General features: G+C 44.3%; 1 protein-coding gene across 1 annotated transcript in view; it reads right to left on the bottom strand.

Annotated features, from left to right (window-relative positions):
* CCDC91 (coiled-coil domain containing 91) overlaps positions 1 to 22,102 on the bottom strand; it is a 79,037-nt gene extending 56,935 nt beyond the window's left edge. Inside the window, exon 1 of the mRNA XM_025209773.1 lies at positions 21,976 to 22,102. The gene's annotated coding sequence lies outside the window, so the exon portion shown is untranslated. The remainder of the gene's footprint in view (positions 1 to 21,975) is intronic.
* Positions 22,103 to 23,801: the final 1,699 nt, after the last annotated feature.

Below are 23,801 nucleotides of genomic sequence, written 5' to 3'. Positions count from 1 at the left end.
ACGTGGCGGCTAGTGATTGGCTTGCTAGCCGTATAAAAGGCTTGAGTGGTTTCCGCCCAAGTTGGAGGACTCCACGAACACCAGGAGGTGGAGACTTCACGCTGTGTGAAGATCTCTAAGCGCTGAGGAGCCTATCGGACCCAGTGCATTTCAAGCAGGCAACAGAGGTCTGATCAGCCTCTAGCCTCTGCCCGTTGCCGTTCGCAATCCTCGATGTATCCCTCTCCCTGCACGCAAAAGGACCAAGGAGCCTCAACAACTCCGTGGGAGAGACCCGAGCTTGTCATAGTCCTCAAACGAGGATTTAATCGGAGCTGCGCCTGGGAAACTGTCCAGCCTACACCGCGACCATCTTCGGTGTAAGTAAACAATCTTGAATCAACCATTACGCGTCCGTGCCTAATTTTAGCGTGTCGTCTGTTTTCTCCGATCCAGCGTGCCCGGGTTGCTGGCCACAGCCCGCGCGGAGCACAAAAAGGGCCCGGATCGCTCCCGGCCCGCACACTTAGCTGTGTGATTAAAATTGTGATTAATTGCGGCTAATTTTTTTTAATTGTGCAACCAATGGCAATCAATTTTTCTAATCATTTGACAGCCCTGATTTATATAAATACTTTAAACTGTCATTTAGATAGTGCCCCTAAAATCTTTAGAAAGAATATATAAAATATAATTATGCTCCTTTTGATAGAAAGAGAAACTGATTATCAGTGAAGTTAAGATTTCCCCAAGATCACATATCAAATAAATGTGAGAACCAGGATTAGGATCTAGGATTCCTGGCTCATAAACTCTTACTTAACTCTAGTGGAGCACAACACTGCTTCTCGGGAGGCAAGTCATTTCTTCTCCTGTTTAAGTTTCTGTGCTTCTAATCTAACACATTATACCTTGGTTTTAGCAAGGCTTTTGATACAGCCTCCTACAACATTCTCACAGGCAAGCTAAGGAAGTACAGGTTGGATGAATGGACTGTAAGGTGGATAGAAAACTGGCTGAAGCATAGGGTTCAGGGTAGTAATCTATGGCTCGATGTCTAGCTGGCAGCCAGTATCAAGTGGAGTGCCCTAGGGGTCAGTTTTGGGGCCAGTTTCATTCAATAGCTTCATCAGCAACCTGGAACATGGCATAGACATAGTGTGCACCCTCAGCAACTTTGTAGATGACACCAAGCTGGGGGGAATAGTAGATACAGTGGAGGGTAGGGCTAGGAGAGAGATCTAGAGGAATTGGAGGATTGGACCAAAGAAATTTCATGAGGTTCAACAAGGACAAGTGCAAAGTCCTACACTTAGGACAGAACAATCCCATGCATCAGTACAGGCTGGGGGCTGACTGGCTGGGCAGCAACTCTGCAGAAAAGGATCTGGGGGTTACAGCGGACAATAAGCTGAATATGAGCCAACAGTGTGCCCTTGTTGCAAAGAAGGCAAACACCATACTACGATGCATTGGTAGGAGTATTGCCAGCAGGTCAAGGGAAGTGATTATTCCCCTCTTTTCTTAACTGGCGCGGCCACATCTGGAGTCCTGTGTTCAGTTCTGGGCTCCCCACTCAAGATAAGATGTGGACAAACTGGAGAGGGTCCAACGGAGGGCAACCAAAATGGTGGGCACATGACTTCTGAGGAGAGGATGAGGAAACTGGGCTAATTAGTCTAGAGAAGACGGGGGATTTGATAGCAGTCTTCAACTACCTTAAGGGTGGTTTCAAAGCAGATAGAGCTAGACTGTTCTCAGCGGTGGCAGATGACAGAACAAGGAGCAACAGTCTCAAGTTGCAGCAAGGGAAGTTTAGGTTAGATATTAGAAAGAATTTTCTCACTAGGAGGGTAGTAAAACACTGGAACAAGTTACCCAGAGAGGTGGTAGAACCTCCATCCTTGGAGACTTTTAAGACCCGGCTAGACAAAAATTTGGCTGGAATGATCTAGTTGGGGATGAGCAGGGGGCTGGGCTAGATAACCTCCTGAGGCCCCTTCCAACCCTAATTTTCTATGACACTATGATTTCAACTACCATTTGTCTATATAGTACTTTTTCTTCTTCAGATCTTTAAACAGTTGATAAACATGGGCAAACATCATCACCCACATTTGAGTAAAAGAGAAACAGATACACAAAGGCTCCAGAAACCATATTTTTAAGTGCTAAGTAAGTACATGCATTATGAGTAATCTGACTGGCTTTACATTAGAAGGCAAGTACGCATTTAAACAGTTGAATTGGGGTTCAAGACGATACATTTAATATTTGCTTATGGTAGTAATATCTAACTATTACACGTGTTAATGGTTTTTAATCAACAAATTAGTGATAAACAAATATTGTGCAAATGCCATATGTACCACATTTTTCCATAAGTCTGGCCACCTTAAGCTGCCTAAAAACATCTACTCTCCAGTATGAATGGAGCCAACTATCTGCCCTCCTACCAATTTAATACTTGCCAACTTTTTCTTAAGGTTTGTGCATCTCCCAACCTTTGTTAAAATGTAGTTTATTTTGCATTTAATTCTAATAGATAAACTTACCACATAACCTTCTCCAACACACACACGCACACACACACACACACACACACGAAAGAGTAAACAGCAATGTAAGTTCATTTCCATACGTTATGTAACAACTGAGAAGTTCATGAGTAAATTAACAAGTCATGCCCTTCAACAGAGTTTTACAGCTTTTGAAACAACTAGACTTTGTTTAAAGAGAACTACTGAAAATTACCCTAAAATTACCATGTGAAAGCAATCCCTCTTGGCAATACTGACAAAACAGGTAGTACATTCAACATCCAGAGAGTAACTACAAGTACAGCGATATCTTCTGACCTCAGCATATTAATCATAGGCCAATTCTTTAGTCTTTACTCAGCAAAATTCTCACTGAAGTCAAAGAACGTTTTGCTTAGGGAAAACTGCAAGGTTAAAGTCTGCATGTTTCAACATTATTAATAACCCTTCATATAGGCTTGATGTTAATAACAAAAAACAATTACATTTAAAAGTATCAGTTTTTACATAACAGCTATACATGAAGAATGATTCTCCTATAGAAGCCTAAACAAAAGTTTATATTTAAATAAACTGACAGCATTAGTTGACCCATCCATTACTTTTCTAAAATGTCAGATTTTTCAGAATGTATTAATAAAAAGAATACAACTGCTTTCCTTCACTCATCGTCGGTAACACTGTAAGCTGTTTCCACAATCAAACCACTACTTTCCGTAGGCAAATACTGCTGACTATACAACTTATATACAAAAATAACACAAGTCGTTAACATCTTACTAAGTAAAAAAAAAGATTATCCAAGGATGTCAAATTCATTTTAGGATGCTGCCCCTTCTAAAATGAAATTCAAGCTCAGTCCCTTTAACAAGAGCAGCTCACATTGTAGTCTGGATGTCTGTCACCAGGATACTGAGCGGGCGCTCCAGTGTGCCAAAAGATTAAAAGTAAATTCAACTGTGCACATTGTTGGGTTTGTTTCTTTCTTTTTTTTTATCCTCCTCTTTTTTTCATTATGTGGTTCTGTAACTCAAACCTAATGGGGGAACAAGGACTGGATTAATAAGTAAGAACTACACAGTAGCTCCTACTGTAACGAAGTTACTGCCAGCATTCTATCCTTCTTCAGTTTTACTAACCCCAGATGTTTCATAGTCATTCATAGTTTAACCTGGGTAAAAATGGATTTGTGAGTTCTTCCATGCTGCTTTATATAAAAATTATTTTCAAATTTTTATAGGCAAAACTACCATTATTTATAAGGAATTGTAATTTCACTTTATGATATGAAAATTATTATTAATTAAAGTACAAACACTAATTTTACTCAGCTGCTACACTATAAAGGCTCTTAAATTAAAAAGAGGGTTTTTTTTGTAGTCAATGGTTAACTTGGGTTTGATATTTTCTTATTTCTTTGTTTAAGGGGAAAAACAGTTTGGGGACAAGAAACATTTCTTAGTCAGTGTTTTACAAGCTATATAGATTTGTTCAGACGTTAGTGGAAGACAACAGAGCTGTCAATTCAGTTCCACCAGATGGAAATCTGTCTTACAAAAATGTGTCCTTACCATAAAAACCACAATTCACATCCTAAAAGAGAAAAGATATAAAATAACTTTCCAAATCTTTTTTTGCTGTAGCTTATGTAGCATAGGTTGACAAATGATGCCTGGCAAAATCTCACTGCTTATAGGCTGCAGAGTATATTGTGTTTGCTTTTGGAGTATTCATTTTCCATTTCTTTCAGTTTCATCTTAGCTTTATATTATCACTGTTTACACATGAACAAAAAGGAACATAAGACCTTTCAAATGCTTTTTTAAAAGGCAACTGATTCAATTTACCTTTTTGTTAAAAAAACTAAGTAAATTGTTTGGCCAAAATTCTGAGGTATGTGCATGACATGCATTTTCTTAATTCTGGTGCTAATAAGGAAGGATGTTAAATTTTAAATTCTCTATGCTTGGCTCCTTACGTATCACCTAGAAATGGAAACATATCAATAAGCAAAGTTAGGGAGTGGAAGATAACAAAATAAAAGTGGATCTATTCTACAATTTTGAAGAACAGTCAACTTTAAAAGCCAGTTACTTTCAAAAACAAATTTTAAAAAGTTTCGTCTCTTTCTTCAGCCTTGGACGCTAGGGACAGAAATTACACATAAACTGGTATAACTGATCAGAAACCTGTTAAAATCTGTAATACAACAGAAGTTCAGTGGACATAAACTGCTTTCAAAATGGCCAAAACTGGTTTAAGATAAGCCTGGATGGATGTAGTATCAGACTTAACTGATTTAGGTTTATTCTATTTATTGAACTTCTGTCCCAGATCCCCTCCAGAATCAAGTTAACTCACAGTCCCCAAGCATCCCAGGATGCTTTCCACCATCCCTGTAAACCCCTTCTTGCAGGGTGTGTGGGCTAGGCTTAGCTCAAGTTGACTGCTCTAGCCAAGCAGGGAGATGTGCTCCACCACCCCCTGGCTTATGGCCTGGGCCAGTACAGGCACGTGGCAACGTTTCTGGAATCAAAAGTGAACATCTGGTCACTTGCTTATTCGTTCAATCTACACAGTTCAGACTAACCTGTGAAAACTGAATCAATCCAGCCTCAGGCTTTTTGAGCATCTATACTTAGCCTGAAAGTGTGTGTCTATTTTGAAAGTTTTACAAATATACTAACCCATTTTAAAATTAAATTGTCTATCCCTTCTCCTTTTTGAAAGACTCAACTGAACAAATGGAGAAATAAGACTACACTGTAATTACTTAAACATCAGTGCGTGCTTTTCAGTTTCAGAGGAACAGAGTTCTGCAGTAAAGTTCTTCACACTAGGCTTACTGCTACTGCAGAACTTTTTAACAATGCTTGCCTCCAAATCCCATAGAACTATTCAGACAAAGTTAGGTCTTGTTTCTGTAAGAGCATAAGTGACTATTCTGGTGAAACAAAAAGATTTTCTTGCCAGTGCTAATCCAAAATACTGATCCTGAAAAAAACAAAACAAAACAATGAAATCCATTATTTCTATTGCAGAAGTGTTACCTTAGGTTGTTGTTTTATATATATATATATAAATAGGTTTTAAAAAAATTAAAATAGGCTGATTTTAAGTGAAAATCTTCAGGAACTCCTATATTATGAAATCTTTTCCAAATTAATTACTACAGATAAATGGTAATTAAATCTACTTAGGTGCATCCACATTTTGGTTCAGAATCATCTACATCTTAGTAAAAAAAAAAAAGGAAAATAAATCTGTCTACTAGACAGTCTAAAGAAAAATAATTAGGTTTCTACTGCAACAGATAGAAACCTGAAAAAAAAATGGAAGTAATTTAGCAATACATTTGATAGAGCATAAGACTTCAGAGAAAACCAATACTGAAAACTTAAATGCTCTTTGCACCAAACAGTCAGAAATACCAAAAAGCTATTTTTTTTTGCAAACATGGAGATTCCGTTTTACTGATTTTGTCTTAGGCCAGCGTACTGATCTTACCATAAGCAGCTTATAAAACTAAATGCAAGTTAACTATAGCATATACATCAGCAGCATGGGAATTATTTTAGTTCTGCATTATTTTCACTGCAGAAGTTGCACCCTATGGAAAGTCCATTTAAAAGCATAATTGGCAAGTGTGTACTAAAATATTTTGTTTTCCTTCAAAAACTACACTAGATTCCAACCCACAGAGACAGGATTTCCAGTTTATTTCTCTCTACCCACATGTACTAACCAAAAATTATAACATAGAAAAGCGTTGTTAAAGTTCTGCAGTAACTGTAAGCCAGTGCAAAGAACTTTACTGTAGGACTCTGTTCCTCAGAAATTAAAAAACCCACAGCCCTGTGTCCTACTATAAAGGCAAGATAAATATAAAGCTAACCTAAGCTAAAACAAATACAAAAGTAATATTATTCCATTCTCCCCTTTCCCAAATAAATGAAATCAGTTCTAGTAATGAATTTATCCTTCAGTGCAACAATTACTGGCAAATTATTTAAAAAGGAAAAAAAATAAGTAAAACATCGTAAAGTATTATAATGAGGCCAATTTTCAGAAACATTCCACCCAATCTAACGTAGTTTTCTAGATTAGGATGATATTTTTATTTATACATAGTGTTCAATAACTCTAAGGGAATATTAATAGAATTTATGATTATGTAGCACACCTCCAGTTACTTCAGAATCAGAATGGTCTGAACCAGAATGCTCGCGATCAATTATAGGCTTTTATTCTATTGTTTGCACCAAGCAACACACAAGTCCTCTGTCCAGTAGTATCTAGATAAGATTTAACATCACACTAATATGATAAACCACATTCCACTTACAAAGTAGTATTTTCTGATAAGGTATGGAGAGATGCTCATTTGTAGGGCTACCAAGTGTTTCAGCACTTGGCAGCATTATAAAAATACAGTGCTATGGGGTCATACAGGCATTAGAGCCCACTAGCTAGAGAGCTACAAAGTTGCCACATAAGGGAGCTCCCTAGCCAGGGAGCAGTCAGAGGCTCCTCCTTTTTTCCCCCTTGACTCCACAAAAGCCTGCCAGTGAGGAAACCAGCTCCAGCTAGGATCAACCACCACAGGGGCAACTGCTGATCAGGCAGTCTTTTAACCCATCAGCAGTTGATGCGTTAGCATCCATAAGCGGTTGCCACGGGCTGCTTCTGACAGTGTTTTAGCAACAACGGTGGGCCTTCTCACCACGCCTGTCAGAGCACTAGCGAAAACCTGGTAGCTGCAGTGGCACTGCAAAGCGGGGGCACAACAAACAGAGGGCAACTGTGTGATCAGCTAAGTGGCAGGACCAGGTAAAGGAAAGTCACAGGGGCAACACAGCTCCAGTATTGCTGCTACGATAACTGCTGTGGAAACTGGGTGCCAAGCAGGGCTCCCTGACACCTCACTGCTGAGCAGGTTTTCAGGGAGACATCCAAGGGGAATAGACAACGGGAGAAAATATTATGGGGGGGGGGCAGGGCTGAACACACAGACACAGACTGCCCAGATTGAGGCCCCCACACTGAGGAAGGGAAGGGGCAGAGGCAGGGGCTGGTGTGAATGGGGCCCTGGGACAGGTTGTGGGACAAGCAGAGCCCGGGCAGCTTGTCCAGGGACGTGGGAGGACTCCCACCTCTGCATGCACCACAGGGGGCATGTGCCCCCTGGATTTGTGTGGTGTGAAGACAGGCTGCCATTGCAAGCTCAGGCTCAGGCTCTGTGCCCCGCTGCTGTTGCTTTGAGAGCTGCATGATGCCATGTGCCTGCCACTGCCAGGCCCCCCACCTGGCACCGGTAGACACATGACGTCACGCAGCTCCCAAGGCAGCGGGCCACAAAGCCCGAGTCCGCAGCAGCAGCCCGCCTCCACCCTACACACAAATCCAGGGGGCACATGCCTCTTGTGCCTCCCCCAGGGAACACGCAGCAGCAGGGGCCCCCATACCCCTGGAGGAGTCGGCCTGGCTCTGCCCATACCACGACCTGCCCCTAGGCCCCATTCACCCCAGCCTCTGCCCCACTCCCCCCTCACTGTGGTGGCCTTCATCTGTCCTCTCCCCCTCCCAACCCCTTCCCTTTCACAGACTTGCCTGCCATGCTGGGCAGTGCTCCACATGCCGCTGGGCTGCAATCCTGGCTGCACGTGCAGCCTGCACATCTAAGTCTGTGCGTGACCCTCCCCACCCCGCTGCAGCCACCCAGAGTCCATGCCCAGGCTGCCCTGTGACCCTCTGTGCTGCCACCGTTGCTCCACATTTGGGGGAGCTAAGCCCCATTAGCCCTGGCCTTCTGCTGCCAATGAGGGAGGGAGAAAGAGAAGAGGATGGTGGGATGCCAAGGGTCCTGTAGCATGACATGTAACTGTAAAAGCATTGCAAGTAGCACTACAAAAATCAGAAGTTTCTCTTTGAAAGTATTATTCCCCTGTAGCACTTTAAGAATCTTTGTAGTGCTTCAAAGAGCTTAAACAGCTGTACAATTACTTTTTGTAGTACCACCAGGCATATTTAGTGCTACAAATGTAACACCAGTTTATGTTATTGCTTTATAAAAAATCTTCACAATATCAAATGGCTGATTTGAGACCAAAAAAAATTATAATCAATGCCTTGATGTGTGACTTTTTTACCTCAAGTATAGTACAGTATTTTCTAAAATAGTGGTGAATGCTTTTTACAATGGATAGTAGTCTCCAATTCCTTGAAAAAAGCCTTTAGTAAACTGATCAAAGTAGTCACAAAATTTAAGATAAGCAAATGTAACTTTAAACAATCCTTTGCCGTTAATATTTTTAGTTGTTTTTTCTGACCCTCATATAGTTGCAAGTAAGTTAGTCCTCTGAAACAAAGTTGTGGAGAAGTGCCTATAAAACAGCCCTAACTTTTTTGTCCCTCAGAAATGAAATCTATACCTATCCACATACATAAAGATTATATACACTTTTTTAATGCAAACTGCGCCCTGCTTTCAGTTGTTTAAATGTATTTTTAATGATTTCTAAATACAGCTAGAGCCTCAAGGTATTTTAGACACCTACCTCTCATAAAGATTTGTATACACCCTTGCGAATGTGATGTAAGAGTACTGAATAGCCTAGCAATGGGCATTACACATAACCTTTACACAGACAGATGAGCACATTTTTGGGGAACACTAAATTTCTCAATTTCCATCATGCTGACAAAGCATCAGACTGAGATGTTGTGCCCTAGTTCTAGGTTATCAGTTGCATATTGCACTCTGATGAAATACATGATCATCATTGCTAGAAGAGTTAACAACCATATCTTTCTCATCCCAATAAATGGTTGTTAGGAGGAAACACCTCTTGCATCTGTTCCACAGTTTTGCTGGAAAGGCACTTTTTAAAGGAGAAAAAAGTCACTCTTATAAGTAGATTCCCTCGACAGATCCTTGCACAAACCAGCAACGACCTCCTATTGAGAAATACAACATACAGGCCAATGTTGCATATAGACCACTCGGACGAGTAGTTAGCCCTCAAATCCCAGAATCACTTGCTGAGGTCTATTATCAATTAGTTTGGCTATGAACAATCATATTTTCTTTTCCTGTCCTACCAATGTGTAGCCAGAGGGCATAGGAGCATTAGAGCTCTTTGGCGGAAGAAGGTAGTAGACTTCAGGATAAAATCCCTATCCAACTCCCACTAAAGTCGAGCTTTTAGGGATGCTCAGTATAACCTAACACCAGAGCAATAACAGGGAGCTCCTGTTACTTTAGGGGAGAAACCACAGCAGGTATGTTCCCAGGCAGGTGAAGGCAGCTAAACCTGGGCCAGCCACAGGGAAGTAGGCAGCCAGGACAGTCTGCAAGGCCTTACTGTGTGGCTAGCTACCTAGCAGTAGGACAACGAGACAGAGCTCTGGGTAGACTCCAAGAGTTTGGCCAAGGAAGCTGCTGTAGGCTGCTCTGGAGGCTGAGGGGACATGCCTGTGGCCAGTTGGGAAAACACCTAATCAGAAAGGGAAGAGCCCATGAGGATATACACTTGGGTTCCTGAGGCAAAAGGTCAGCAAAGCCCTGAATGCTTCAGGGGGAAGAGTTCTGGCCAGCTCAGACTGGCAAGGAGTGGGAACTGTAGGCCATGACAGGGCTGAGACAGCCAATGAGTGGGGGAGGTGGCCTGGCAGTGGTATGATGACCCACAGGGGGGCTTTGAGTGCTTGAGTTTAAAGTAGTTACTTGCACTTTTGTTCAGGTCTTATACCAGAGCATATGGAACTGTAGGGGTGGAAAGGAGACCACAGAGGAGCCTGAGGGACACGCCAGATTTTGAGCTGTGCCAGGGGCAAGGGTGTAAGAGAAGAAGGCCAAAGCCTGAGCACAGAAGAGGTATCCCAGGCAACCTGAGGCAAAGTGAAACGGATCCGAGGCCCAGAGGAGGCAACACACGTGGCCAGAAGCCAACCAGAGGCTGAGACTGAAAGGCCAGGCCAGTGCCAGTGGACCTACGCTACCAGTCTATAGCCAGAGTAATCTTTAGGCTAAGGCTAAGAACACCAAAGCCTATACAGAAGGTAAATAGTGACTGAGTAGCATCCACGAGGTATGGCTGTGACTATGGCGAAGGCTGGAGGCCACAATTAAGAGCCCGAAGTCTTAATTGGGGCCAGTCAGGTCACAGCTGATGACCACTGGCTCACAGTGCCAGCCAGGCACCTGTAGGTCTGCTAAGGTGCAAGAAATGCCTGCAGAAAACTGTGGCATTTTGACTAATGGGAAGAGGTTCCAGAGACCATAAGAGATCAGTTAGGTTTGTCACACACTGGTGGGAACACTCCAGGGCCCAGGGAAAGCCTCCCAATCAACATCAAAAGAACATCAAGGCTTCATGGGTAAAATAAGCAGGGAGGTTATATAAAGGACTGGTAATGTAGGCAGGATGGGGTGGACCCTAGGGGGTGCCAGAGACACTCCAGGGCCTGTCCTGATACACAGGCATTCAGAGAATCATAGTGCTGACATATTGCAGCCATGAAACTGACTAGATGCCCACACTTCCAGTGCTTCAACTTGGAGCACAGGATCCTCCACAACACTTCTCAACTGACAGAGTTGAAAGCTTTTGTGAGGTCAAAAGCCAAGTAGAGAGGCTTATGTTGTTCCCAACATTTCTCCTGCAGCTGGCGATCTGTGAAGATCATGTCAGTTGTGCCTCTTGACGCCCTAAAGCCACACGGAGATTCTGGGAAGAGCTCTTTGACAAGTGGGAGCCCTTCAGCCAGTGGAAGGAGACAGTTCAGCAGGGTTCTCGCAGTGATCTTTCCTGTGGTGGACAGCAAAGTGGTCCCTCTGTAGTTTCCACAGTTGGACTTGTCTCCTTTCTTGAAGACTGTTACAACCATGGCATCCTGGAGGTTGTCTGGGTTTACCTCATCATTCCAGGTCCTTAAGATGAGGACATGGAGGTGCGATGTGAGCTCCTCTCCCCCCTGCTTGAAGATTTCTGTGGGGATTGCATCTGCTTCAGATACCTTGTTGTTCTCCATCTGCTTGATGGCTTTCCTCACCTCCTCAAGAGTTGAAGGAATTCTAAGATCAACCTCTAACTGGGTGTTGTGGGATGGAGTTGAGCACACTCTCATCAACAACAGTCTCGATTGAAAAGGTCTTCAAAATGCTCTTTCCAAAAGGCATTGATAGCTCCACTTTCCTTGATCAGGTCTCTACCATCCTTAGATCTCTAGGGTTGGTCCCTGAGTCCTCAGACTGTAGATGGCTTTAGTGGCACTGAAGAAACCGCGCATGCTGTGCATGTCAGCAAGATGCTGAACGTCCTTAGTCTCATCTTCCCACCATTTATTCTTCATATTGCAGATCCTCCTTTGGACCTATGCCGTGACTTGTTGGCAATTCAATTTCTTGTGTTTAGAGTTGGTGTCATTTTGCCAAGCACAAAAGGCCTTGCACTTAACGATCGACCAACTCTTGGATCTCCCAGTCATTCCCATCAAACCAGTCTTGGTGTCTCCTGGTAAAAAAAAACACTTATCTCTTCACAGGCACCGATGACAGTGGCTTTGAGGGCATCCTGCATGCTGCTGACAATCTCCCATTGTTGTTTGCAATTCACCAGGTTTTCTTTGAGGCACCGATGAAAGAGGTCTCGCTTGCTTGGGTCCTTCAACGCTGAGCTTTCATGAGCATTGCTTCTGAGGCAGCCATTGTTTGGGAGCCAGTTTGAATAACATAACCAAGTAGATGAGTCAGTGATCAGTCCAGCAATCAGCAGCTCCTAGCACAGCTCAAGTGATATGGTCGTCTTTGCGACCCTGGGCATGAATGATGACGTTGTCAATCAGGTGCCAATACTTAGACTGTGGGTGTTGCCATGATGTCTTGTGCTTGTTTTTCTGGGAGAACAGGGTGTTGGTGACGGTGAGTCCATAGTCCACGTGCTTGGTCAACGGAGGATGCCACTGGAGCTGACCTTTCTCCTTCACTCCTTCCTTGCTGCTGGTTCCATTCCAGAGCTTAGAGTCCCTTGTGACTCTGGCATTGAAACCTCTGCCGGCAGTTCCGTAAAAACAGTTTTCTACTCATTTCACATTCCCTTGAAACAGGAATATGGCAGGACATAACATAGCAATGTGCAAGAGTCAGGACCTAACCTGCTAAGACTATTTAACTCCAAATTTGGAAATGGATAAATCCTGTGTGTGTCATAACATAAAGGCTTAGAATGGGAAGCTATTGAGATCAAAAAGCAAAATGAAACATCCTAATTGCCTGATATTTTGACTGCATTTTTCCACATATTCATCTATACATGAAAGCATGGAGGAAAACTAATTGTTAAGTATTCTCCTAGTCATCTGACTAAGAGAGTTTTTCATGATTTGGTCTTCCTAACGTATCTTAGAACAGCTAAAGAATTAGTCTCATAGAAAACTAGACCTGGAAGGCACCTCCAGAGGTCAACTAGCCTTGGGGTGGTCAACCCGCAGTACGGGTGCCACAAGTGACATATTTGTACGGCATGCAGCAGGGAGCATAGTGGCAGATAAGGCAGGAAACAATTAAAATATGCAATCATAATTTAAATTTTAAAAATCAAAGTAAATAATTCTCTAAAGCCTTTACCCTAGCCAAAATTTGTCAGTTAATTACAGGGATGAGGGTTGGTTGGTTTTTTGGGTTTTTTTTCCCCCGAGAGAGAGATTTGAAACACCAATGCAAAATACATTATTTTCAGCTTTGGGAAAGCACAGATTAGCACAGATGTCCTTCATGGCACTGTGGTAACAGGCTAGCTTTGTAAAATATTAGGGCTGTCAAACAATTTTAAAATTTGATCGCAATTAGTTGCATGATTAAAAAAATAAGTTGCAATTAATCACACAGATAAAAACTCAAAATTATGCACAGAAAAACTCAAAATTATGCAAAATGATGAAGGTACTTTGTATAGTTGGGGGAGGGAGGTGTGGAGGGGGGGCGGATCTGTGAAGATGTGAGGGGCTGTGGGTCTGTGCGTTTGGAGCCCAGGGAGAGGGGTTCCACATGCCCTGGCAGGATGTAGGGTACTGTGGGTCAGGAGTGAGGAGCAGCAGCAGGGCTGGGGAGGTTGTAGCTTGAGAGTGAGGGGCGCGCGCGCGCGCACACACACACACACACACACACACGCGCATGCACGCACACTCTGCCTGGCAGATAGGTTTCTGGAGGGGAAGGGGCAGCGAGAGATTGTGCAGATCAAGGCCTCCACGATGAGGGAGGAAGCGGGACAGAGGCAGCGGCAGGGGTGAATGGGGCCCCAGGGCCGGGGTGGGTCATGGGACAGGTGGAGCACAGTACAGTCCAGCAGCTGTAGGCACCTAGCACCGGCCGTTCTCAGGGCCACTGGAGCTGGGGCTGGGGTGAGTGCAGACAAGCTGTGCCGCACCGCGCCCCGTGCCCCCTGAGGCTCAGCTTGTTCCCACTCACCCCAGACCCTGCTGCAGCAAGAGCCACGCCCCCCACCCCACACCCACTGACAGTTCCCTCTGCTTTGCTCTCTTGTGCAACCCCAGGAGCAGCACCCCTCCCCCCACCCCTTCCCTAGTCCCAGGCTTACTCCCTCCCTTCCTCACCACCATGGGAACCTATCCCTACTTGTTACACTATGAAGTAGGTTCATTTTAAGCAAATCTGATTTATGCACTGTTCTCCGGGAACACATATACTGCAGTAATCAAAGGAAACCTGTACATTAGACATTTAACCAGATGTTTTCCCTAAGGGTTTGCATTTCTATAATCCTTCCTCACCTCAACACATGCAAACAGCTTCAATGAGAATAGTACTTAATCCTGGTGCTCTTTTATTCTAGTCCCCAAATTTTGTCCATGGACCACTATTATCTGTGGAGTGGTTACATGATGCTAGATCTCGTTGCTGCTATTTGAGCCACTCCTGCCTGGGAGGAGGAGAAAAATCAGGAGCCACCACAGCAAGTACTGCCACTAGCAAAACTAGAGATGTCAGCTATCCATAGGCATGCTCACCCATGAATGGAAAAAGAAATGAGAGTATGTTCTGGAAAAGAAAATGAGAAGCAGAGTGGCATGTGCAAAAGAAGAAAAGAAAGGGTCCAGGTGGCTAAAAGAATAGGCAGGGAAGAAGAAAAGAAACAGTAGGATTGTGAGCAGGAAGGAACACAATTATAATGGTTTCTCAAAAAGGACAAAATAATATTGCATCAAGGCAAGTTCAAACTTTTTCCTAATATTTTCTGACAAATCGCTGTAATGTCAATGGAAAGCTAATGTTCCATGAAACTGCAATCAGGTTTTGGACTTCACATCCCAAACTGTTATAACAATCTTGGTACAGTCTCGATTTTGTATTGCAAAATATGTTTTAAAGCCACGTATGACCTGAAAATGAAGATATACAATTTGGATTCTGTTATTTGACTATATAAATGAATACTTTGAAATATTAATCACATTTTCCAGAAGTTATTCTTTGACAGCCTACAAACAACTGAATCATCTGGGTAAAAAGAACATATTATCTTTCCTGTGCTGCTTTTCCTCAGGTTAGTCTATGCAATGGATTAAAACAAAACCCAAAAATATTATCTTCAAACTTTTCCTGACTCCCTCCCTACTCATAAGGAAATGATGACTTTATTCTCAGAATTAACTTGGAACTTTCATCACTTTTTATAAAGTCCTGAAGCTGACCTGAAACCCCACTGCAAAGAAAATGATAATCACAATATTAATAATACTTCTCACAATGTATTTTTCTGTCTGAGAATCACTAAGGGCCCCTCTACACATGCAAATAAAGGCACGATTGGCTCCTCCTGCAACAGCAAGCAGCAAGCTCCCACGGCTAGGAGCCCCCCCCCAAGCTGAGGCCCAATGCATCCCTAGAACTAGAAGACACAGCTGCCGCAATATCCCAGCTTCAGGGGTGCATGAAACCCCTGTGGCTAGATCACAGCAGCTCCATGCACCCCTGGGGATGGGAGATCACAGCCATGCCTTGTAGCAGCCAGGACCCACACTGTGGGAACCTAGCATCTTCAGCTGTGGGGCAGCTGCTGGGGCAGAGTCCCCTCAGATGTCAGACTCCAAGCTGTGGGTGGGCATGGTGCACTCCTGGGGCTAGAAGCCCCATCAGCTGACAAGGCTCCCAGCCACAAGAAAGACCCTGCTACATGTGCAAATTAAACCTGGGTAGCAACCAGCTAAAAAGTTAGTACACATTTTTGAGTTCTAACTTTAGAGCTGATTAGAGCTTTTTATGGTGTGGTAGGTATTTTGCACGTGTAGCTGGTCTCAAAGTAACTGTGCCATTAACCAGTTAATTACACAATATCTGTAACATGTAGAGGGGGCCTAATAGCTATACAAATATTAGGTCTCAGCATTCCTGTAAGTCAATATTTATTAACCTCATTTCCAACATTTGGAAAATGCCCTAGATAACACCTCTAGTTTAAGGTCAACATGCAAGAACAGGCTCAAAAAAGCAAGGTCCTAGAAGACCCTAGTACCCAAGTAATATTTTTCATAATGGCTTCAGAAGTTCAGCTGTTTAATCAGCCTCTAGCAAGTACATGTAATCAATTATGAAGTTGTAATTCAGAATGTCCACTCTGGTCTCTGAAAGGAAGACTTACAGACATATCATTCAGTTTCTCTGAAGCTATTATTCTAATAAGATTCACTTCACAGAGTCTTGGCTGCCCACAGTAATGCAAGCACAACTCCTCAAGCATTTGACAATTTGGGGAACTGCAACAAGACAGAATGTAAGCCAATCCAGTGCCTCTAGTAGCTGTCCATTGTTCATCCGGCCAGCTCCTTAATCAGGCTAGGAAACAATTAAAAGGAAAGTTTTCAAAAAAACCCAGAATCACAATCATTGTTATAAAAACAATGACAACATCCACAAATTCTTGGTGAAGTTGGCAGATGAATAGAAGTCCTGCGGGAATGACACTTAAAGAGGCGAATTAACTGAATCGCAATTCTTTTCTGTAAAAATGGCATTTCAAGGCATGTCAATTCTGGAAAGTAGATACAATAATTTGAGATGTTCAAAGAGAGGGAAAATGAATACATGAGAATAAAAATAAGAATAAAAATGAAATAGGCAGTAGCACTAAGGCCATGCCAACAGCAAGAGTGAATTTATTTATTTTATAAACACACACAATGGAAGAATAAGATACTTCTCCTTAGCAATCCTAAATGTTACAGATTGCTTGAAATAGGGTATGTGAACAGAAACAAATCCTCAAAAATAAAAGTGCACCGACACATCAGTTCCATATCAGATCGGCACCGATATAGGAAAAATTGACAGTATTGGAAATCGGCTTTTTTTGCCCGATGTGGCCAATAAATATGGCTAATAAAATGTGGCTAATAAATGCCCTGTGCACGTGTGCAGCCGCAGCATGCACGTGGCCAGGAGAGCAGCCTGGCAGCCTGGAAAGCAGCATCTGGCTGGCAAGTCTGGTGCAGGGAACGGGTGGGAGGAGGGAAGGGGTATGGGAGGGTGCAGATTGAGGCCCCTGCAGTGAGGGAGGGAATGGTGCTGGGGCAGGCACTGCTCAGTGGGGGCAGGGTGTAGCGGGGCAGGGGATGGGGCTGCAAGTAGCTTATCCGAGGGGGGCAGCTCCCACTGCTGAGTGTACCCTGGGAAGGCACAGGGGAGCGTGTGCCCCAGGATCTGCGCACAGGGCGGGGCAGGCTGTCACTGCGGGCTGGGGCTGCACCCAAGGCAGGCAGCAGTGGTGCTGAAAGCAGGGCTATGGCAAATTCAGCCCACAGTGGCAGCCCACCCCACCCCGCACAGATCCGGGGGCACACGCCCCCTCCCTCCCCCATGCCCTCCCAGGGTGCGCGCAGGGCGGGAGCTGCCCGGCCCTCCAGATGAGCTGCTCAAGGCTCTGTCCTGCACCACACCCTGGCTGAGCAGCCCCAATCCCTCCCTTACCATGGGGGCCTCGATCTGCACCCCCCGCCCCACGTCTCTTTCCTCCCCCTTCCCCTGCCCCTTTCCCACACCGGACTTACTAGCCTGACACTAGTCTCCAAGCTGCCCAGCTGCATATCAAAATCGGATCGGTATCAGTCAATATGGCTCTTTAAAAATCAGCCATTGGTATCAGCCCAAAAAATCTCTACTGTTGCACCCTTAATCAAAAAAATCATAACATAAATCTGATGTATTGATTGATGTTGCAGCTGTGATGGCACATTGGGCCTAATTCTCACTGATACCATGGCACGCTGTGTTACCTCTCTACTCACATCTGATGAAGATGTCTTGCACTCAAAAACTTGTTTAAGACTATCCCAACTACACAGCCCATCCAATAAAAAGTATTACCCCAATAATTCCTTGCCTCTTACACAAGTTGTGTAATCATTTACACTTTATGCATAGTTAAGGTCATACCTTATTGTTCTGCGTTAATAGCATCTACATAGAGATAGGAAGCACCATCTTACCTTCGAGAAATGTATAAGGAAAATTCATCTGTGAAGCCTAAACCTCAGTTACTCCACAAACCAAAGCTCATACACCACATAAAATCTTTCACATAAGAAACATACTGAGATAAGATGAAAGCTATTTTTCAGCCATTTTGACAAGACCAGGTGATCATTCCTTGGATACGGAAGTTTTGAATAAAAGCATCAAAAAAAAAAAAAAAGTCTCGCGTGAACCTGAACAATAACACAGTGATCTACTAGTTAATATGTTTAACAATTGTCAAATAAACTGTGTGGACCGAATTGAATAGAGGCAAAGGATTCTGTCAACTCTTAAGTAAAAAGGTTTGTGAAAGCCTGTTCACACCTTAACACAGTTGTGTTTCTTTTCCACTTGGTGAAGGACATGATTTTCCAGAAGCCAACTTCTCAGACACATGCCATATTTACTAGGTCACAGCAGCTCTTTAAAAACTGGGGAACTGTTAGCACTTGCCCTGAAGAATACAATTCAATCACTCCTGTGCAGTGGAAATATACTAGTTTCAGAAGAATCTTCTGACACCTCTGAACCCACATTGTTTAGCATCATTCTGAAATCAGTCTAATTCCAAACAAATGATTACACTACCTTAATAACGGAAAGACCTAGACTAAACCAGTGAAACCACAAAAGTTGTTGTATCATATGGCAAAATATGCAAACCAGCTGGCATCAAAGACAAAATGTTATGTGTCAATAGAAAACTCTCAGGGATCAAGTAACCATTTTAGTGCAAGTAGTACAAAAATCTGAGTCCAAGCTAAGTTTAAAGCAATACGTAAGCCTCAAAGCCAAGACTGAACACATGTCAGGTTCAGAGGGGGCAAATGGATGCATCCCCAAGAATACTAGTCATAGTTAATCACTGTTAGCATTAGCAAGCTGGGAATATGGAGTGCAAGAAATTCCATTAACTTCCCATGAGGATACTTGAAACATGCAAAGATACTGTCAAAGGACAGTAAGCTGTCTTGTACTGAATGCCTCCTACCTCAAAATTCTTCTGTACAGGATCCATCTCATCAGGTGAACCAGAACACTGATACCAAATATTTCAGCACAGAAACTTCAAAACTTGATGGAGACCTTGGCCCTCAAAAATAACATCATGGGACATTTTGCTGACGAAGCTACACTCAGGGATGTGAGGCACAAAGCTACATGTATGTTGATGCAGGTGACACGTGTATGAAGTTCCTCTGCTCAGCAGTTTCTTTTTTTTAAACAACTCAAAATAATTTTGCACCAAACTTACAAAAGTCTCCCTGGACTAACTTTACAAGGGCTTTGAGATGTTCCCTACGTTCTCTTAGTGTCCAGACTAAGACATGCATACATGTTCTGGTAAGACTTCGAAGCAAAAAAAAAAAAAAGCAGCAGCAGCATAAGTAGCAGATACGCTTATTTACTCCTGATCTTGAGCTGACATGTTGACATGTGGACACACCTTAAAACCCCTGAGCAGTATCTCTTCTGTCTGCCTTGTGGTAGACAAAACTGCTAACAATCTGCAAATAAAAGCAAAGCACCCAAATACCAAAGCACCAAATATTATCACCAACTTCTGCTTAGCTGTTTAGAAGATTGGTACTGATATGCCACATCAGATGCAGAAATATAAACTTAAAGGCACTTAGGACCAAATTTCCAGGTAAAACATGACATAAACTATATGAACAAACACAAAGACAGGAAAGAAGTAGGTGCTTAAGCACTACTATAAAAACTGAATTGCTAAAAAATTAGACATCGAAGCCCTGATCAAAGCAGCATTGAAGCATTAAGGAAGATGCCAAACTGTGTATTACTGGACTTAACAGCAAGACTGCAGACATGGAAAATGGGAGTACCACACACAGACAGGGCTCCACAAAGTAGCAGTTAAGCTTGGACCCTGGCATGTAAATTTAAGTAAGAGGCTGGCTCAATTTCCACCCTGCAAACACTGTCCTCCAGACCACAAGTCTGGCCAAATCCACTTTGCCAGGTAACTGATTCTCAAGAAAAAACTCCTGACAGATAGTGTCCTTCAAGAAAGAAATTCATCTTCCTCAACCAAAATCTCCTGACTGCTGTACTTCTACCGCCAAAGGCCCTCTTTGCAGCTGCTTAATGGTTGAGGAGGCCTCCGCTACTCTAGGAATCAGTAGAGTGAAATGAACATTACTTTTGACACTAATGCTCCTGCTCCTGAACAGCACCAGCAAAGCAAGCCAGAGTCTCAGCAGTGCCACTCTGCTATTGCAGATTGGGATACTAGGCCCCGCTCACTACAGCTTCCTGAAGCAGACTCAGAAAGTCACATTTGCACTCATTTATATGGGAGTTATGCTCCCCCTTCAAATCTAGACATTTTCTTTAAACCATACACCCAAAACACAAGCCAATTCTGCAGAAACTGATGGTTTTATCACGTCCTCATTCCACACACACTCTTGTGCTGTTAAAAGATCCCAAGGTGCTAATGACAAGCAGATTATTCATCCTGCCTATCACCCCTGCTTATCATTGCTAAATCAAACACAGCCACTTGCCCAAAGCCACATCCAACTTTTGCAATGAATTTCTCTCTCGAGGAAGGGGGTCCTACTAGTTACTGGACATTTCAGTCACAAGGAAGAAAGAAAGAACCATCTATAGGACTGACATGGCACCCACTGACGTAGTATCTGAGCACTATTCAATCTTGAATCTATTTTTTCCTCACAATAGCTGCCTGAGGTAGGGACAACCAATACTGTCTTTACACATGAAGCACAGAGGCCAAGCAAAAGTCAAGGCCCAGATTTTTAAAAGCACACGGGTGCCTGGAGCCCAAGATTTTTTTAATGAAATCTTCATATTTTCCCAAGCAGGAAGCAACTGTGACCACCTGAAACATGAGACACTGCTCCTGCCTTTGTTTCAAAGTAATTTGCATCTTCGCAGATCCTCACAGGAGGGGAGAGGCTTCATACCAGCTATGAACTGACTGCCCAAAGGAGTTTTCTGCCTATTGCCTCCTCTTTGAAATCCTATGAACTTTTCTACCCAGAACGTTTACAATCTTTTCTCCAATGCCTCATGAAGGGTGTTTGTGCCTGAAAGCTTGCCATTAAAGATTGTTGTTTTTTTTCCCCAAAAATCTTGTTGGGCTAATAAAAGATAACCTCTACTATAAGTCCTGCTTGCTGGAGCCCAAGAAACACCTTAATATGTGATGCCGTGATATCAATGGGAATAAGGCACGGAAATACTTTTGAAAATCCCGGTAGGCACAAGCCTACAGCTTGAGGTGCCTTTGTATGTCTTTTTAGACTCTAATACTTAGTGACCAGGCACAAGATCACACAGAAAGCGCGTGGGAGAGGAAGAGCACTTTGCTGTCCCAAGTCCAAGTCTAGAGGAACAAACCAGGAGACCTTCTTTTCACAAGACACCGTCTTTTTAAAGCACAGGTGAGAAAGGGCACTGCTACCAGTGAAAAGCTTCCCCTCCCTCGCATTCACCCCGGGGGGCACAGGGAGACCTATGGCTGGTTGTGGCCTGGAGAAGACATGTACCCACGTTGTTCCCAGCACCGGGGAAGAGGTGGGACCGTGCAGCACAGCGGCCTGTGAACGGGAGGGAACAGGGCAATGCAGTGCAGATGGGACAGGCGACTGGCGCTCAGGCTGCAGGGAGAGGCCGGCACAGCCCCACACCTCCGTGGAGGGGCCAGGGACAAGCTACAGAGCCGCACTGGGGTTGGGCTCGCCGTTCCTGCCCTCCCCCGGTGTCAGAACTGAAGCGGGGAGCGGAAGGGGGGCAGGCAGCGCTGCCCCACTCCGAAATCCTGCCCGCAGACCGTTGGTTGGCTTGTTTGTGTAGACCGCCCCGAACGTTCGGCTCCCCGCGCCCCGCCCCCACGCCACGCCACGCCACGTCTGTTCCGAGCGCGCGCACCTTCGCCCCGCGCGGCTGCGGTAGATGCGCTGCGGATGGCACCGACCTCCCTGCCCACGGCCACAGGCGCCGCTTCCGGCCACGCACGGCCGAGCCCCACACACGCACCCACCCGCGGAGACAGACTTCTCACCCGGATGTGCATTTCACGCTCCCTTGCCCTCTCCCGCGAGTCACGTGGGCCTGGGAGCAAAGCTCCCCCAGCCAACCGTGCACTGCTCCGGGTTTTCTCAGAGGGAAAGCGTCCTTAAGGCAGTCATTTCCCTGATGGAAGGAACATGGATGGTGTCTGGACTTGGAACAACTGGGTGGAGGCTGGCGCAGCCTGGGCTGTGCCTGCTAAGGGGTCCTTGTCCCTGCACACCAGCCCTGTGCTGTGGTTTCCCCCCTGAGGGGAACTGCAGAAAATGGGTCAGGCATTGAATGAAGCCCAGGCCACCCTGAACCCTGACCCACGGGGCAGAGGAGGGATGGGGGGATGGGTAATAGAGGTGTCATATGTCCTGTAGAAATACAAAAATCTAGAACTCTTGATTCCAAAGTGATACCTTTCATTAGATCCACCAAGAAAATTGCAAAAGCATATCCTCATCTGCAAGCTTTCGGGCTCAAATGCCCTTCATCAGGCTCTGGGAAAAGTATAGGCAGTAACAAGTCCCCATGGGTAAGAAACAAACTTCATTTTTGCACAGAGGGAGCTGGAGTTGGAAAGCTGTCCTTCAGGGATTGATGTGCTGGGGACTGCCAGACATCCAAGCAGAGCCCCTCCGTGGCTCCAGGCCCGCTTCCAGCTCCAGGGAGAGAAGCTTGACGGGTGACTCCTGCTGACTTGTGTGGCTAACATAAGGGTTTCAGGGTCTGGGGTGGTAAATAGACCTGTCTTCCATTTAATTAAATTCCCTATGTTTTATTATTGCTCTGTGTGCCTGTGTATTTCTTTCTTAACTCAAAAGAGGTGAAGAAAACCTAATAAACCATAGATCTGATCAATAATGGCTTTGATAACGAATTCCAGGACCATTTGCCCTTTTAGGAACCTCATAAAGCAAAGTACCTAAGCATTTGCTTAACTTTAAGCACATGTTTGCCTCGCACTGACATCAACAGCACTTAATAACATAACAGGAGTTAGAGAGCAGGTTTTAAATGCCATATCATATAAGGACCCTATATCATATAAGGTCACTATTGAGGAGCATGGCCTAAGCAAGACAGGGCAAGGCCAGATGCTTGCATTCTGTGGATAAATTGAAGACTTCGCAAGTCTTGGAGCTGACAAGCTGGTCTATTTCAATAATGCACTTTGGAAAAAGCATCACTGGGTTATTTTTTAAAAGTATTGTCACAACCCAAAAGGTGTGATTTTTATTTGTGTGCGCTTTGGCACTGCTAAATTGCCCCCGCTAAATTGCAGTTTCCTTGCACAGTGGAGTTTTCTGCTGCAGAGGAGAACCCCGGTGCAAGGGAGAATTTCCCGCCAATTTGGAGCTTGTTTTGCAGGGTGCATTTCTTTGCTGCAGAGAGGGGATGCTCGTTGCAAGGAGTTCCCACCATTGGTATGCTAATTCGAGTCCCATTATTGGCCAGTTCTAAATTATTCACACGTGGCGGCTAGTGATTGGCTTGCTAGCCGTATAAGAGGCTTGAGTGGTTTCTGCCCAAGTTAGAGGACTCCACGAACAAGGGAGGAGGAGACTTCACGCTGTGTGAAGATCTCTAAGCGCTGTGGATCCTCACGGACCCAGTGCATTTGAAGCCGGCAACGGAGATCTGATCAATCTCTAGCCTCTCCCCGTCGCCGATAGAATTCCTAGACGTACCCCTCC

Source organism: Alligator sinensis, unplaced genomic scaffold (genome assembly GCF_000455745.1).
Source record: "Alligator sinensis unplaced genomic scaffold, ASM45574v1 scaffold15_1, whole genome shotgun sequence".
In the NCBI taxonomy this organism is placed as follows: Eukaryota; Metazoa; Chordata; order Crocodylia; family Alligatoridae; genus Alligator; species Alligator sinensis.
This window is presented reverse-complemented; position numbering and strand designations above follow the sequence as displayed.